This window comes from Lolium perenne, chromosome 7, assembly GCF_019359855.2.
Source record: "Lolium perenne isolate Kyuss_39 chromosome 7, Kyuss_2.0, whole genome shotgun sequence".
Taxonomy (NCBI): Eukaryota; Viridiplantae; Streptophyta; class Magnoliopsida; order Poales; family Poaceae; genus Lolium; species Lolium perenne.
This window is the reverse complement of record NC_067250.2, coordinates 199,359,903-199,375,836: the sequence shown is the minus strand read 5'-3', so window position 1 is coordinate 199,375,836 and position 15,934 is coordinate 199,359,903.

The following is a 15,934-nucleotide window of genomic DNA, read 5'->3' as shown; positions in this document are numbered from 1 at the left end:
TGAAGGAAGGTAATATTAAATATCAAAATTTCCTCTCAAGAAAGGTATGGAACACTTCCCTAGAAGGAGAATGAAGTTACCTTATGATTCTATTATTAGAACAACTTATGATGTTGATGCTTCGTCTCTTGATGTTACTTGATACGTACTTTCTGCGCCTAGCTGAAAGGCGTTAAAGAAAACGCTTATGGGAGATAACCCATTATTTTACTTCTGCACTTTGTTTTATATTTGAGTCTTGGAATTTGTTTACTACTGTAGCAACCTCTCCTTATCTTTATTTTATTGCATTGTTGTGCCAAGTAAAGTCTTTGATAGTAAAGCCAATACTAGATTTGGATTACTGCACAGAAACAGATTTCTTGCTGTCACGAATTTCGACCTGCCTCTCTGTAGGTAGCTCAGAAAAATATGCCAATTTACGTGCGTGATCCCCAGATATGTACGCAACTTTCATTAAATTTGGGAATTTTCATTTGAGCAAGTCTGGTGCCTCAATAAAATCCGTCTTTACGGACTGTTCTGTTTTGACAGATTCTGCCTTTTATTTCGCATTGCCTCTTTTGCTATGTTGGATGAATTTCTTTGTTCCATTAATGTCCAGTAGCTTTGTGCAATGTCCAGAAGTATTAAGAATGATTATGTCACCTCTGAACATGTGAATTTTTATTATGCACTAACCCTCTAATGAGTTGTTTTGAGTTTGGTGTGGAGGAAGTTTTCAAGGATCAAGAGAGGAGGATGATACAATATGATCAAGAAGAGTGAAAAAGTCAAAGCTTGGGGATGCCCCCGTGGTTCATCCCTGCATATTTTAAGAAGACTCAAGCGTCTAAGCTTGGGGATGCCCAAGGCATCCCTTCTTCATCGACAACTTATCAGGTTCCTCTAGTGAAACTATATTTTTATTCCGTCACATCTTATGTGCTTTACTTGGAGCGTCTGTTTGCTTTTGTTTTTGTTTTTGTTTGAATAAAATCGGATCCTAGCATTCTTTGTGTGGGAGAGAGACGCGCTCCGCTGTTTCGAATGAACACATATGTTCTTAGCTTTATCTTTAATGTTCATTGCGAAAGTTGAACTACTTCATTCATTGTTATATGGTTGGAAACGGAAAATGCCGCATGTGGTAAATGGTCTAATGTCTTGAATAATGTGATACTTGGCAATTGTTGTGCTCATATAGATCTTGTTTAAGCTCTTGCATCATGTACCTTGTACTCATTAATGAATAATTACATAGAGCTTGTAAAATTTGGTTTGCATGATTGATCTCTAGAGTCTAGATATTTTCTGGTTGAGGTGTTTGAACAACAAGGAGACAATGTAAAGTATTATAATAGCTACAATATGTTCATATGTGAGCTTTGCTGCACCTTTTATACTTGAGTTTGCTTCAAACAACCTTGCTAGCCCTTGTATTGAGAGGAATTCTTCTCGTGCATCCAAATCCTTGAGCCAACTACTATGCCATTTGTGTCCACCATACCTACCTACCACATGGTATTTCTCTGCCATTCCAAAGTACATTACTTGAGTGCTACCTTTAAAATTTCCATTCTTTACCTTTGCAATATATAGCTCATGGGACAAAATAGCCTTAAAAACTATCGTGGTGAAGAATATGTACTTATGTGTCTTATTTCTTAGTAAGTTTCTTGTTGAGCGGTAACCATGTTTTCTGGGGACGCCATCAACTCTTTTACCTTTGTTGAATATCATGTGAGTTGCTATGCATGTTCGTCTTGTCTGAAGTAAGGGCGGTTTTCACAAACAAATGGTTTGAGTATGCATACTGTTAGAGAAGAACGTTGGGCCGCTAACTAAAGCCATGATTCATGGTGGAAGTTTCAGTTTGGACAACTAATCCTCAATCTCTTATGAGAAAATTAATTATTGCTGAATGCTTATGCATTAAAGAGGAGTCCATTATCTGTTGTCTATGTTGTCCCAGTATGGATGTCTAAGTTGAGAATAATCAAAAGCGAGAAATCCAATGCGAGCTTTCTCCTTAGACCTTTGTACAGGCGGCATAGAGGTACCCCTTTGTGACACTTGGTTGAAACATATGCTATGCAATGATAATCCGTGTTAACCCAAGCTAATTAGGACAAGGTGCAAGCACTATTAGTATACTATGCATGAGGCTTGCAACTTATAAGATGTCTTATACATAACTCATATGCTTTATTACTACCGTTGACAAAATTGTTTCTTGTTTTTAAAATGAAAAGCTCTAGCACAAATATAGTAATCAATGCTTCCCTCTGTGAAGGGCCATTCTTCTACCTTATTGTTGAGTCAGTTTGCCTATTCTTTCTATCTTAGAAGCAAACACTTGTATCAACTGTGTGCATTGATTCTTACATGTTTACCTATTGCACTTGTTATATTACTTTGTGTTGACAATTATCCATGAGATATACATGTTGAAGTTGAAAGCAACCGCTGAAACTTTATCTTCCTTTATGTTGCTTCAATACCTCTACTAAGAATTTATTGCTTTATGAGTAACTCTTATGCAAGTCTTATTGATGCTTGTCTTGAAAATATTATTCATGAAAAGTCTTTGCTATATGATTCATTAGTTTACTCATTATCTTCATCATTGCTTCGAATCGCTGCATTCATCTCATATGCTTTACAATAGTATGATCAAGATTATGATAGCATGTCACTTCAGAAATTATCTTTGTTATCATTTACCTACTCGAGGGCGAGTAGGAACTAAGCTTGGGGATGCTTGATACGTTCCAAACGTATCTATAATTTCTTATGTTCCATGCTAATTTTATGATGATACTCACATGTTTTATACACATTATATGTCATTATTATGGATTTTCCGGCACTAACCTATTGACGAGATGCCGAAGAGCCAGTTGCTGTTTTCTGCTGTTTTTGGTTTCAGAAATCCTAGTAAGGAAATATTCTCGGAATTGGACGAAATCAACGCCCAGGGTCCTATTTTTGCACGAAGCTTCCAGAAGACCGAAGGAGTCACGAAGTGGGGCCACGGGGCGCCACCACACTAGGGCGGCGCGGCCAGCATAGGGCCCGCGCGGCCCTGCTGTGTGGGGCCCCCGTGACGCCCTTTGACCTGCCCTTCCGCCTACTTAAAGCCTCCGTCGTGAAACCCCCAGTACCGAGAGCCACGATACGGAAAACCTTACTGAGACGCCGCCGCCGCCAATCCCATCTCGGGGGATTCAGGAGATCGCCTCCGGCACCCTGCCGGAGAGGGGAATCATCTCCCGGAGGTCTCTTCATCGCCATGATCGCCTCCGGATCGATGTGTGAGTAGTTCACCCCTGGACTATGGGTCCATAGCAGTAGCTAGATGGTCGTCTTCTCCCCATTGTGCTATCATGTTAGATCTTGTGAGCTGCCTATCATGATCAAGATCATCTATTTGTAATCCTTCATGTTGTGTTTGTTGGGATCCGATGAATATTGAATACTATGTCAAGTTGATTATCAATCTATCATATATGTTATTTATGTTCTTGCATGCTCTCCGTTGCTAGTAGAGGCTCTAGCCAAGTTGATACTTGTGACTCCAAGAGGGAGTATTTATGCTCGATAGTGGGTTCATGCCTCCATTAAATGCAGGACGATGTGAGAAAGTTCTAAGGTTGTGGATGTCTTGTTGCCACTAGGGATAAAACATCGATGCTTTGTCTAAGGATATTTGTGTTGATTACATTACGCACCATACTTAATGCAATTGTCTGTTGTTTACAACTTAATGCGGAGGGTTCGGATGATAACCTGAAGGTGGACTTTTTAGGCATAGATGCATGCTGGATAGCGGTCTATGTACTTTGTCGTAATGCCCTGATTAAATCTCATAGTACTCATCATGATATATGTATGTGCATTGTTATGCCTTCTTTATTTGTCAATTGCCCAACTGTAATTTGTTCACCCAACATCTGCTATCTTATGGGAGAGACACCGCTAGTGAACTGTGGATCCCGGTCCTATTCTTTACATCTGAAATACAATCTGCTGCAATTGTTCTTTACTGTTCTTCGCAAACAAACATCATCATCCACACTATACATCTAATCCTTTGTTTACAGCAAGCCGGTGAGATTGACAACATCGCTGTTACGTTGGGGCAAAGTTCTGTGATTGTGTTGTGCAGGTTCCACGTTGGCGCCGGAATCCCTGGTGTTGCGCCGCACTACACTCCTCCGCCATCAACCTTCAACGTGCTTCTTGGCTCCTACTGGTTCGATAACCTTGGTTTCTTACTGAGGGAAAACTTGCTGTTGTGCGCATCACACCTTCCTCTTGGGGTTCCCAACGGACGTGTCAACTACACGCCATCAGGTACCACTATGCTTCCTAAAGAGGATCCAGTTTTTGATTTAAAGCCTTTACCTAAGGATCTTAAATATGCTTATATAGATGATAAGAAAATATATCCTGTTATTATTAGCTGTAAACTTTCAGGATATGAAGAAGAAAGATTATTGAAAGTATTAAGGAAGCATCGTGCAGCTATGGGATATACTCTTGATGACTTGAAGGGAATTTCTCCAACTATATGTCAGCATGCTATTAATTTGGAGCCTGATGCAAAGCCAGTAGTGGAACATCAAGGCCGTTTAATTCCTAAGATGAAGGAAGTGGTAAGAAATGAGATATTAAAACTCCTTGAAGTTGGCATCATTTATCCTATTGCTGATAGTAGATGGGTTAGTCCTGTGCATTTTGTTCCTAAGAAAGGAGGCGTTGCTGTTGTTCCGAATGATAATGATGAGCTTATTCCTCGGCGAATTATTGTTGGTTATAGAATGTGCATTGATTTTAGAAAAATCAACAAAGTTACTAAGAAGAATAATTATCCTTTGCCTTTTATTGATCAAATGCTAGAAAGGTTGTCTAAAAAGACTCACTTTTGTTTTCTTGATGGTTATTCTGGGTTTTCTCAAATTGTGGTTAAAGCGCAAGATCAGGAGAAAACCACTTTTACTTGTCCTTATGGAACTTATGCTTATAGACGTATGCCTTTTGGTCTGTGCAATGCTCCTGCTACATTTCAAAGATGCATGTCTGCTATTTTTCATGGTTTTTGTGAAGAAATTATGGAGGTATTCATGGATGATTTCTCCGTCTATGGAACCTCCTTTGATAATTGTTTGCACAATCTTGATAAAGTTTTGCAGGGATGTGAAGAAACTAATCTTGTTCTTAATTGGGAGAAGTGCCACTTTATGGTTAATGAAGGAATTGTTCTTGGGCATAAAATTTCTGAAAAAGGTATTGAAGTTGATCGAGCCAAAGTGGAGGCAATTGAGAAGATGCTCTATCCCAGGGATGTTAAAGGTATTCGTAGTATTCTTGGTCATGCTAGTTTTTATAGAATATTTATTAAAGATTTCTCTAAAATGTCAAAGCCTCTTACTAATCTTCTGCAAAAGGATGTCCCTTTTGTTTTCGATGATGATTGTAAGGAAGCCTTTGAAACTTTAAAGAAAGCTTTAACAACTGCTCCTATTGTTCAACCACCTGATTGGAATTTACCTTTTGAAATTATGTGTGATGCTAGTGATTTTGCAGTAGGTGCAGTTCTTGGACAGCGTGTAGATAAGAAGTTGAATGTTATTCATTATGCTAGTAAAACTTTGATGCCGCGCAAAAGAATTATGCTACTAGTGAGAAAGAGTTTTTAGCTTTTGTTTTTGCTTGTGATAAATTTAGGTCTTATATTGTTGATTCTAAAGTTACTATTCATACGGATAACGCGGCTATCAAGTACCTTATGGGAAAGAAATACGTGAAGCCGAGACTTATTAGATGGGTGTTGCTTTTACAAGAGTTTGATTTGCATATTGTTGATAGAAAAGGTGCTGAAAATCCTGTTGCAAATAATTTGTCTAGGTTGGAAAATATTTCTGATGATCCTATTCCTGTTAATGATAGTTTTCAAAATTAACAATTGGCAAGATAGTTTCTCAAAGCCCTTGGTATGCTGATTATGCTAACTTTATTGTTTCGAAGTATTTGCCTCCTACATTTTCAGCTTAGCAGAGAAGGAAATTATTTTATGAGTTGAGGCATTATTTTTGGGATGACCCACATTTATATAAAGAAGGAGTTGATGGCATTATGAGAAGGTGTGTTCCGGAATTTGAACAACAAGAGATATTGAAGAAATGCCATAGTAGTGCTTATGGAGGGCATCACGCTGGAGATAGGACCGCGCAAAAGGTTCTACAATCAGGTTTTTATTGGCCTACTCTTTTTAAAGATGCAAGGAAATTTATTTTATCTTGTGATGAATGTCAAAGAGTTGGTAATATTTCTCGACGCAATGAAAGGCCTATGAATTATTCGCTTGTTATTGAACCATTTGATTGTTGGGGTTTTGACTTTATGGGTCCTTTTCCCCCGTCAAAAGGTTACACTCGTATTATAGTTGTTGTTGATTATGTTACTAAATGGGTAGAAGCCATACCGACAAGTAGCGCCGACGGTGAGACTTCGTTAAAAATGCTTAAAGATATTATTTTTCCTAGATTCGGAGTGCCTAGATATCTTATGACCGATGACGGTTCTCATTTTATTCACAGTGCTTTTAGAAAAACTCTTGCTAAGTACGATGTTAACCATAGAATCGCTTCAGCTTATCACCCCCAAACTAGTGGACAGGTAGAATTATCTAATAGAGAGAGATGAAGTCTATTTTTCAAAAGACTGTCAACAAATCTAGGAAGAATTAGGCTGATAAGCTGAATGATGCTTTATGGGCCTATAGGACCGCTTATAAAAATCCTATGTGTATGTCTCCTTACAAGATGGTTTATGGTAAAGCTTGTCATTTGCCCTTAGAATTAGAACACAAAGCTTATTGGGCAGTTAAAGAGTTGAATAGAGATTTTAAATTAGCCGGTGAGAAAAGGTTGCTTGATTTGAGTTCTCTTGATGAATGGAGAATCGAGGCTTATGAAAATGCTAGGCTTTTCAAAGAGAAAGTGAAGCAGTGGCATGATAGGAGGATTCTCAAGAGAGAATTCCATGTAGGTGAAAAGGTTTTATTATACAAATCTCGTCTAAGATTTTTTGCAGGGAAATTACTCTCGAAATGGGAAGGTCCATATGTCATTGTGGAGGTATATCGTTCCGGCGCAATAAAAATTGCTTCGTTGAAGGATGACAAAACACAAGTGGTGAATGGACAAAGACTCAAACATTACATTTCTGGAGATTCTTTTAATGAAGACGTTGATGTTATTGAAGTAAAGACTCCGGAGGAATTCATTAAAGATCAAATGCAGCAGTCTGCAGAGTCCGGTTTCGAATAGGTAACAGTTCTGGTAAGAGAAAGTTCGCGTTTTGTTTTTTCAAGTAAGTTTCTGTTATTTTCGGAATATTTAAGAATTTACGAGATGAAAACGGAGTTGAGGTGACGCACGGAGTGGCCATACATGGCCCAGGCGCGAGCCCACCCTTGGCCGCGCCTGGGGTGTGTATTGCCATCCCAGAGTCCGTCTCCGCACCGCTTTCGTCCTGTGTTTCCCTTATATTGAGAAACTTTTCGCTATTTAATCCCGAGGAAGTTCCGAGGTCTGTATCTCGAGTTCTCGTCGCATTTTGTTTCGACCTGTTTCTTCCAGGAATATTCGCTATTTAGTGCCGCCATGTCTTCGTCCTGATCAACTGGAGACAACCCCTTCATGGGTGGCATCAACCCGTACCTGAACGAGTTGATGACGCATCCCAAGGAGTTGCTGTTCAAGGATGGGAAGGTGCAAATAGAAGATGTTCGTGGACCTAAAGGAGTGGGTGATCTTGAAGCCAGGGTGGAAAAGCTGGAGCAGGAAGTCTTTGAGTACAGGAAGATGGCGGAGCGTGAAGTGCACATTATTCACAAGATCCATGCCGAGCTTGTTGCCGAGATCAAGAAGGAGGGACATATTGCTGCAAGGGCAACTAACATTGGATGTGTCTTTTCTCATAACTTGCAGGGACCAACACCGCTGATTCTGAACCTAAGCTATGTCCCTTCAGCTAAAGAAGCCGTCCGTGTTGTTGATGAGTTTTGTGATGATTATCGAGCTCTGAGGAAGGAGGTGGATAGACTACTTGAGGAGAACACCAGACTTTGCAGAATGCTGGAATATTACTCAATTCCCATCACAAGGCCACCACCGCCATCTTCAGCTAACAATGAATCTCTTCGAGTCTTAGTGCAGAACTGCCAAACTGAGAAGCTGAAGCTGAAGGAGATCTTTAAGAATCGCAGGAACGGGCCACCACCACCGACACCTGAGGAGTGATTGTCTTCGGTATAGGCACCCCCTTGGCTTGTTCCAAGCTTGGGGGAGTGCCGCGGTATCACTATCACCTTTATCTTTATTTTTAGTCGAGTCATATCATGAATAAAGTGGTTGTCATATAGGATAGTTTGCGGATTGGAGGTATCGCTCTTTTATTTTGTCTCATTGTATCCCTTGGTGTGAGTCACCTATATGAATTATTAATGAGAAGTCCTCTTATTTACTTTATGCACACTTTATTTTAGTTTGCAATTTCAGCGGTGTGATCATTCTTGCTAATTGGTGTTTGTATCATTTCGGGAGTATTGAATACATCTTATTGGCTTTGGCAAATCTATTATCGGTCAATAGCAACATTATTTTGAAGATCGAAGAGAAAAAGAAAAAGGTACATGCAGATATATTATTCATATTCTTTATTTCTTGATTGGCTCAAAAAGCTTGGTATTCTCAAATCAAGATCGTTTGTACTTTCAAGATGAGTTATTTGAATTGCTTTTTGATACATGTATATTTGCTTGTTTCACTTATATTCATATGCTTGCTACCCAACCTTGCTAGCCAAAAGCCTGTATTGAGAGGAAATACTTCTCATGCATCCAAATCCCAACCAAAATACTCATGCCATTTGTGTCCACCATATCTACCTATATATGGTATTTCACCGCCACTCCAAGTAAATTTTCGTGTGCTACCTTTAAAACCTTCAACTGCATCTCATTTTGTGTTTATATTTTTAGCTCATGAGGATGTGAAAGTTATTATTGTCGTCTTCCATACTTTACTAAGTACATCAAGACTCGTGAGCTTCATCTCGCTTGTCAATAAAAAAATGATAGATATAAAAAAGAAGAAGAGCTGGTTTGACCACAACTTCCAAAAGGGGAAGAAAATAGGAAAGTATAAGAAAGTGGCACTCCTCCATGGTTTGTGATTGTTGGTCGGCACCCGAGGATTCGGCTAGCCATGGTATGTGTAAGCAATGGATGGGAGGAGTGTCACGATTTTATAAATAGCATGAATAAAAAGAGGCTTCGCCAAATATTTCGGAACCGCTCTCAAACTTGTTTAGTATGGAAGATGACAAAAACACTTGTACCTATTCATTGACAAAAGCAGCCACCTCTCAAAGCAATCTTTTATTCAGTTTTGCAAACAAAAAGCTCTAGCACATGTTTAATCTCTGCTTCCCTCTGCGAAGGGCCATTCTTTTACTTTCTTGTTGAGTCAATGCACCTATTCCTTCTATCTCAAAGCAAGCATGTGAACCGTTGTGATTCAATCATCTATGAATGTTGATGTATGCAATTGTCTTTTTAACTCTTACTTGTGCATCACAATGTTTCTACCCAAATGAATACAATGTTGAAAGCCATCTATGAATGAAAAGAGGATGCAATAATTGAGCATTACAGTATGTGAAAATTTATTAGTTGTTAATTGTTCTCTGACCAGGAATGAAAGGTTTGCCATGCCAATTATGATTTCCCTTACATACTCCTATGTGTTAATTCCTTATTCATTGCAAGTGGATCATATTTGAGGATGTTGCTGTCTATGATAGTTCGTGTGTTGGTGAGTGTGATGCTTCTTGTTCGTATTTTGTTATCGACACTTCACTCCATAAACATGTGGTCCGGTTTACTGAGCTCAGCTTTCGCTTGGGGACAAGCGAGGTCTAAGCTTGGGGGAGTTGATACGTCCAATTTGCATCACTATTTTGTATTATAATTTACTGTTATTTATTGATATATTTCATATTTAGACATGATATTTATGTTATTTTATCTATTTTTGCATGTTTGATGATTTTCACGGGATTTGTTGCCGGAGCTGGAATTATGCTGGAAAAGTGGTCAGGTACCATACTTCGGAAGATCAGAAAATTCCAGAAACTTTCACGAAGATCTTATTTTCCCAGATGACGGAGATAGCCGGAAGGAGGACCTAAGGGGGCCACCATTGGGCAATACAATGCACAGGCGCGGGCCCTACCCTGGCCGCGCCTGGGGCATGTATGGCCGCCCTGGCCCACATCTGACGCCATCCTCGCGTATATCATCCCCACGAAAACCTAAGATCGGGGGGCAGCTCGCAGAAATATTCCGCCGCCGCTACGAGGCGGAAAACAACAGAGAGAGAAAAGCTCTCCGGCACATAGGAATCTGCCGGGGGAAATTCCCTCCCGGAGGGGGAAATCATCGCCATCGCCACCGCCATCGAGGTGGACTTCATCGTGATCATCATCCTCATCATCTCCACCATCAGCACCATCATCACCGCCGTCTCCACCTCGTCCCGCTGTAACTATTTGGGTTGTACCTCGCATATTTCGAAGGGGAAACTCTCCCGGTATTGATTACTTGTTGTATTTGATGCTATTGAGTGAAACCATTGGATTAAGGTTTATGTCCAGATTGTTATTCATCATTATATACCCACTGATCATGTTCCATATGTTGTTCCGTGAGTAGTTCGTTTAGTTCTTGAGGACATGGGAGAAGTCTTGTGTTAGTAGTGGAGCTATGTGAGTAATATGTATTGATATGATATTTAAGTTGTGGTGTTATTCTTCTAGTGGTATCATGTGAACGTCGACTACATGATACTTCGCCTTTATGGACCTAGGGGAATGCATCGTGTATTTGACTAGTAATTGCGAGGTTGCCGGAGCGACAGAAACCTGAACCCCCGTTAGGAAACCATTGCATGAGGGAGCGTAGGATCTCAGAGTTTAAGGCTGTGGTTAGATTTTATCTTAATTACCTTCTTGTAGTTGCGGATGCTTGCAAGGGGTTTAATCACAAGTATGTATTATCCTAGTAAGGGTAGTGCATTAGCATAGGTTCACCCACACAACACTTACCATACCAATAGAGATTATTCACGGATGCGACGCGAAAGCACTTGACATAAAACCTCCCGTATGTCCTCAGGAATGTTTGGTTGATATGAGTAGAACAACCGGCTTGTCCTTTGTGCTAAATAGGATTGGGCCACTTGCTGCAATTATTATTGCCGCCTTTTATTTACTCACATTTTATTTATTTGCAATATCAAATACCCCTGAAAATCCGTTTGCTAGTGTTTACAGAGAATTCTTCATTGAAACTGCTCATCAACACCTTCTGCTCCTCGTTGGGTTCGACACTCTTATTTATCGAAAGTACTACGATACACCCCCTATACTTGTGGGTCATCAAGATCCCACGGCGGCCGCGGACCAGCCCTTGACACGCGGAAGACACTCCATCAAAGAAAGGACCGACATGGAGGCCTGCAGAGTGCAGAGATGAGATGTTTTCCGCCGGCAAGGCACATACCACAGAAGGATAAGAAACTTCCATGGCGGAATCACTAGTTTCGTAGGATAAGTTTCACTAGATAAGCTGCACAAACTAACAACTATCACTAGTACAAACTCGCTACTTAGAGATGGCTAGGTCAGCCGGTTCCATCCAAGTTTTTAGAAAGTCAGCTCTGCAAGTTCACCTCAGACGGCTGTAAATAACAACCCCTCTCTAAAACTTTAGCATCGGGCTGAAATACTACTAAGAATGGTCAATTTGGAGACGGTGAATACGAGCAACCATCTGAGTGATGCATCTTAAGCGGTTTCCAATACAAACCGTCAAGAAGACTAGTTGCCTAAGACGGACGGCACTAGGAACCGTCGCCTAGGTCAAATCTGAAAGTACACCCGCCAGTTCGAGTGACCGTACAGTGCACAGTTCTTCCGCATCTGGATTTCTCTCTGGATTTCTCCAATCCTCTCTACATTTCTTCATACAACGAAGTCGATTTTCTTTTGCATTTCGTTATGTCTAGGTCACACACCCTAGGTTGTTGTCAGATTTGTTCCTCTCTGTTTTTTCCCATTTCATTTAGGGGTTTTCCGGCTCTTGTTTTTCTGTTTTTTCTAACAATGTTGTTCTGATTTGATGTACTTTATTGTATTTCAGCGATGAAGATCTGTCATTCCTGCAATCAGCCCGAGGGAAACTGTCATCGGTCAAAAAGGAAGGCAGATTCGTTCGCCATAGTCATGAACCACTCACGCTTCCGCAACATTGTGGTGAGTAATATGATAATAACTAGCACCCCAAGTTACTCTAGTATGTGCAATTTAGTTCGTATTTATTTTAGCGACTTAGCTTAACCTAGTTCATCCTCCAGTGATCCAGATTCAGTTTGTGTCAGGTTACTGAAGTTATTCTTCAGTTCATCAGATTATATGTATTTTACTTTATTTAGCTCTCCGGTATGCTCCAAATGCTTATTATATACCTCCAGTGATTTATGTTAGAATATTATTACATTAAAATAAAATGTGCTTCTTCATTTTCTTCATTAAAATAAAATATGCTCCAAATGTATATATGTTATTGCAATTCATTTAGCTTTGATACGTTTGGCTTCACTTTAATATTAACTAGCAGGGTAACCCGCGCATTAGGGCGGCGGCTAGATTTCTTTATGCTTAGGTTGTCTATCATATGAAATAGATCATGCAAATTTTCAGCTTTTCTATCTCACTCTAATTTTCCAAGTGTCTATCTTCCATGTACCCCTATTTGATCCTGGAGGACTTATTTTTTATGTACCTTCTCGGTTGGTGTAATGTATTTCATGTATCTTCTGATTTGCGTAGTGACATGCGTACAAATAAATCATATATGGTAACTGATATTATTTTTATATTGTATGTAGCTTGACCATCTCTTCGTGGCTATGCAATTTCAAGTTAACTTACATGGTAACAGTAAAATATTTGAGATGATTTCTGGGTTACAACATTTTTATTCTCTTAATAAAATTTTCTTCCAGTCTATTTTATTTCTACGAAACCATCAGTACATCTTGTCTTTTTTGTTTCAAAATTTTCTTTCCGTCTATGGCATGGACAATGGTTAAAAATCTCAGATATATGGCTCACCGTTATTCTACTCTCGGAGCATCTCCTACATTTTAGCTACTATGTTAGATTGGTGAACAAAAAAGTAATTTTTTCACTCATTTCAACTGAAGGTTCATGGAATTCTTGAAGAACCTATAGAAATAATATTTGATTTGATTTTTTATTTTTTTATAGAAATAAACATTTACCATTGTGAAAGATGTTTGCATCTTGTATAGCGTACCTAATTTCCTATTCATTAAGCAAAGCTGCAGGTTCTGCTTCGTACTTTCAACACCCATTCAGGCATTCCTGCGTAGTTTAGCAGTGTTGCTCCTCGCCGCGGCGATCGATCAATCTAAGAATATTCAGAAGATGGATGTATCATGTCTCTTGCATCCATTCGAGGAGTACCTCAGTGGAAGTTATTAGTCTTGTATACTCATCTAATCCTCTTTATTGAAAAAATATTCACCTAGTTTCCAATCATTAAGCTAAGCTACAGGTTATGCATCTTACTTTGATGATGATCATGTCGATCGTCCAGCACCAATACAGACATTCCTACGTAGATTAGTCGTGTTGATCCTCGCCGCGGCGATAGACCAATCTAGGAATGTCAGGAAGATGGATGTACATCGTTTCTTGCATCCGTCCGAGGAGCTCTTGTATACTCATCTAATCCTCTTTATCGAAAAAATACTCACCTAAGTTGCTGGTTATGGATCACACTTTGATGATGATCGTGTTGATCGTCCGGGACCTATACAGGCATTACTTCGTAGATTAGTCGTGCTGATCCTCGTCGCGGCGATGGATCAGTCTAAGAATGTCCCAAAGATGGTTGTGCATTTTTTCTTGCATCCATCCGAGGAGAACCTTAGTGGAAATTATTAGTCTTGTATATTAATCTAACCCTTTTTATCAAAAAAATACTCACCTAATTCCCGATCATTAAGCTAAGCTGCAGGTTATGCGTCGCACTTTGATGATGATTGTGACGATCGTCCGGCGCGCACCCATGCACGCATCTGGCGTTGATTAATGTCCGCACTATGGATGTACCATGTTGCCGCTTGCTCCGACAATTGATCAATCTGGAGATATCCGGCAGATTAGCTAGTCGATGGTAGCTAGTTCAATGCATGATGAGACAATGATGGCGTCGTCGAGCTGACCTAGCAGCATCTCGTCCGCGATCTTAATGAACACGTATGTTGGATTGTTGAAACCAACTGAAGTGTTGGGAGACCGTATAGCAGGCGCAACTTTTCGTGGCTTTCAGCTCAGCCTTGGGTCGAGGGAATCGTGGGTGTCATCCCCTGCATCGTCCTGCAAGGAAGCATCCTTCCCCACGTCTCCGCCTCTCCTCTCTTTTCTTGATCATCTTCTGTACGATCAACTCTTTCCCGTATGATCTGATCAAAAGTGACTTGATGAAATAGTTTGGATTACGATACTTTGGAAATAGACGCTATATATGATCAGGACTCCATTTTCCTTGACGTGTGCAAGCTGAACTCTTATTAGTTAACAGTAAAATGGATCTAGCAAAGAGCCTCCACAGTGGTTTGACGCCCCGGACCGTCCGATCCATTCATCCAATGGTGTGCAGTAGTCCGGACAAGTCGCTAAATCTGTTTTGCTTAGTTGGTTAGCGTTAAGTAGGCCAGTTCCGTTGCTGGGCTGCTTCTCCAGAGATCAAGTTACGACGCTGTCATCTGGCCTTGGAACGCACATATGGCATGTAGGTGGTCACGGGCCGTCCACGGTGCCGCCAGCTCAGCCCAATTAAAGCCTCTTAACGAACACCCACGGCGAAAAGAAAAAGCTTGGTGGGCTTCCGCTACGCGTTCGCTACCGCCGTTGCGCCGCCTCGATGGATTAGGTCGTCGTCCTTGGATACTTCTCCCTGGCTCCGCTTCCTTGGACGGGCGCCGCACCATGGCCGGTGAAAGTCCGCCGCCGCTCCCTCCGATCCCTCCCTCCGCTCAATCAGCAGCCCCTCCCTCCCTCCGCTCCACTTCTCCCACCATGGCCAAGCTCACGCCGTCCCTTCAGCAGCAGATCGGAGAGGAGGTCCCGGCGGCCGGCGATGTTCTTGGGGATCCTCAACTGCAGGTCGGTGGGGAGCCAAAGATTTCCAGCGAAATTCATGGGAAGCTGCCGAAGAAGATCCGCAAGAAGGTATACTCTTCCACCCATCTGTGCTGTAATTATCTCGTTGGCATGTTTCCATCGACTTTAACGCTGCACGGTTAGATGATCAAACGGATTGGAGCCTAAACTGAATTGATTGGGGATCCTTTTACAAACCATTCTGTAGATATGCTGCATCCCATTATTTTGTAAAATGAGACTTCCTGTTCCAGCTATTCCTGTCGATATCAGCAAATCAATAGACAAGCATGTCTGTCATTTTAAGTTTCAGTATGCAAGCTAGCACATCCTGTATTTGGCACCTTAGAGTACTTTGTAGCTGAATTATTTTCTGACTGTTGTGCACTTGGTTCTTCATCGTGTGATGTGAGAATTGAGATAAACCTTGGAGACCTATGCGCATCTACACAGGATTGCACCTGAGCTTTCTATGGCTCATTAGTGTATAATAAGCTCTATCTCTTTTTTTCTTAAAAGTTTCTGCTGCTGCACATATTTTTGCCATTTACGTTTGTAGCTGAATTTATAAAAATGGCATAAGCCATATGTGAGGGTTTTGTGACTTTCTCACCTTTATTCTTTTTAT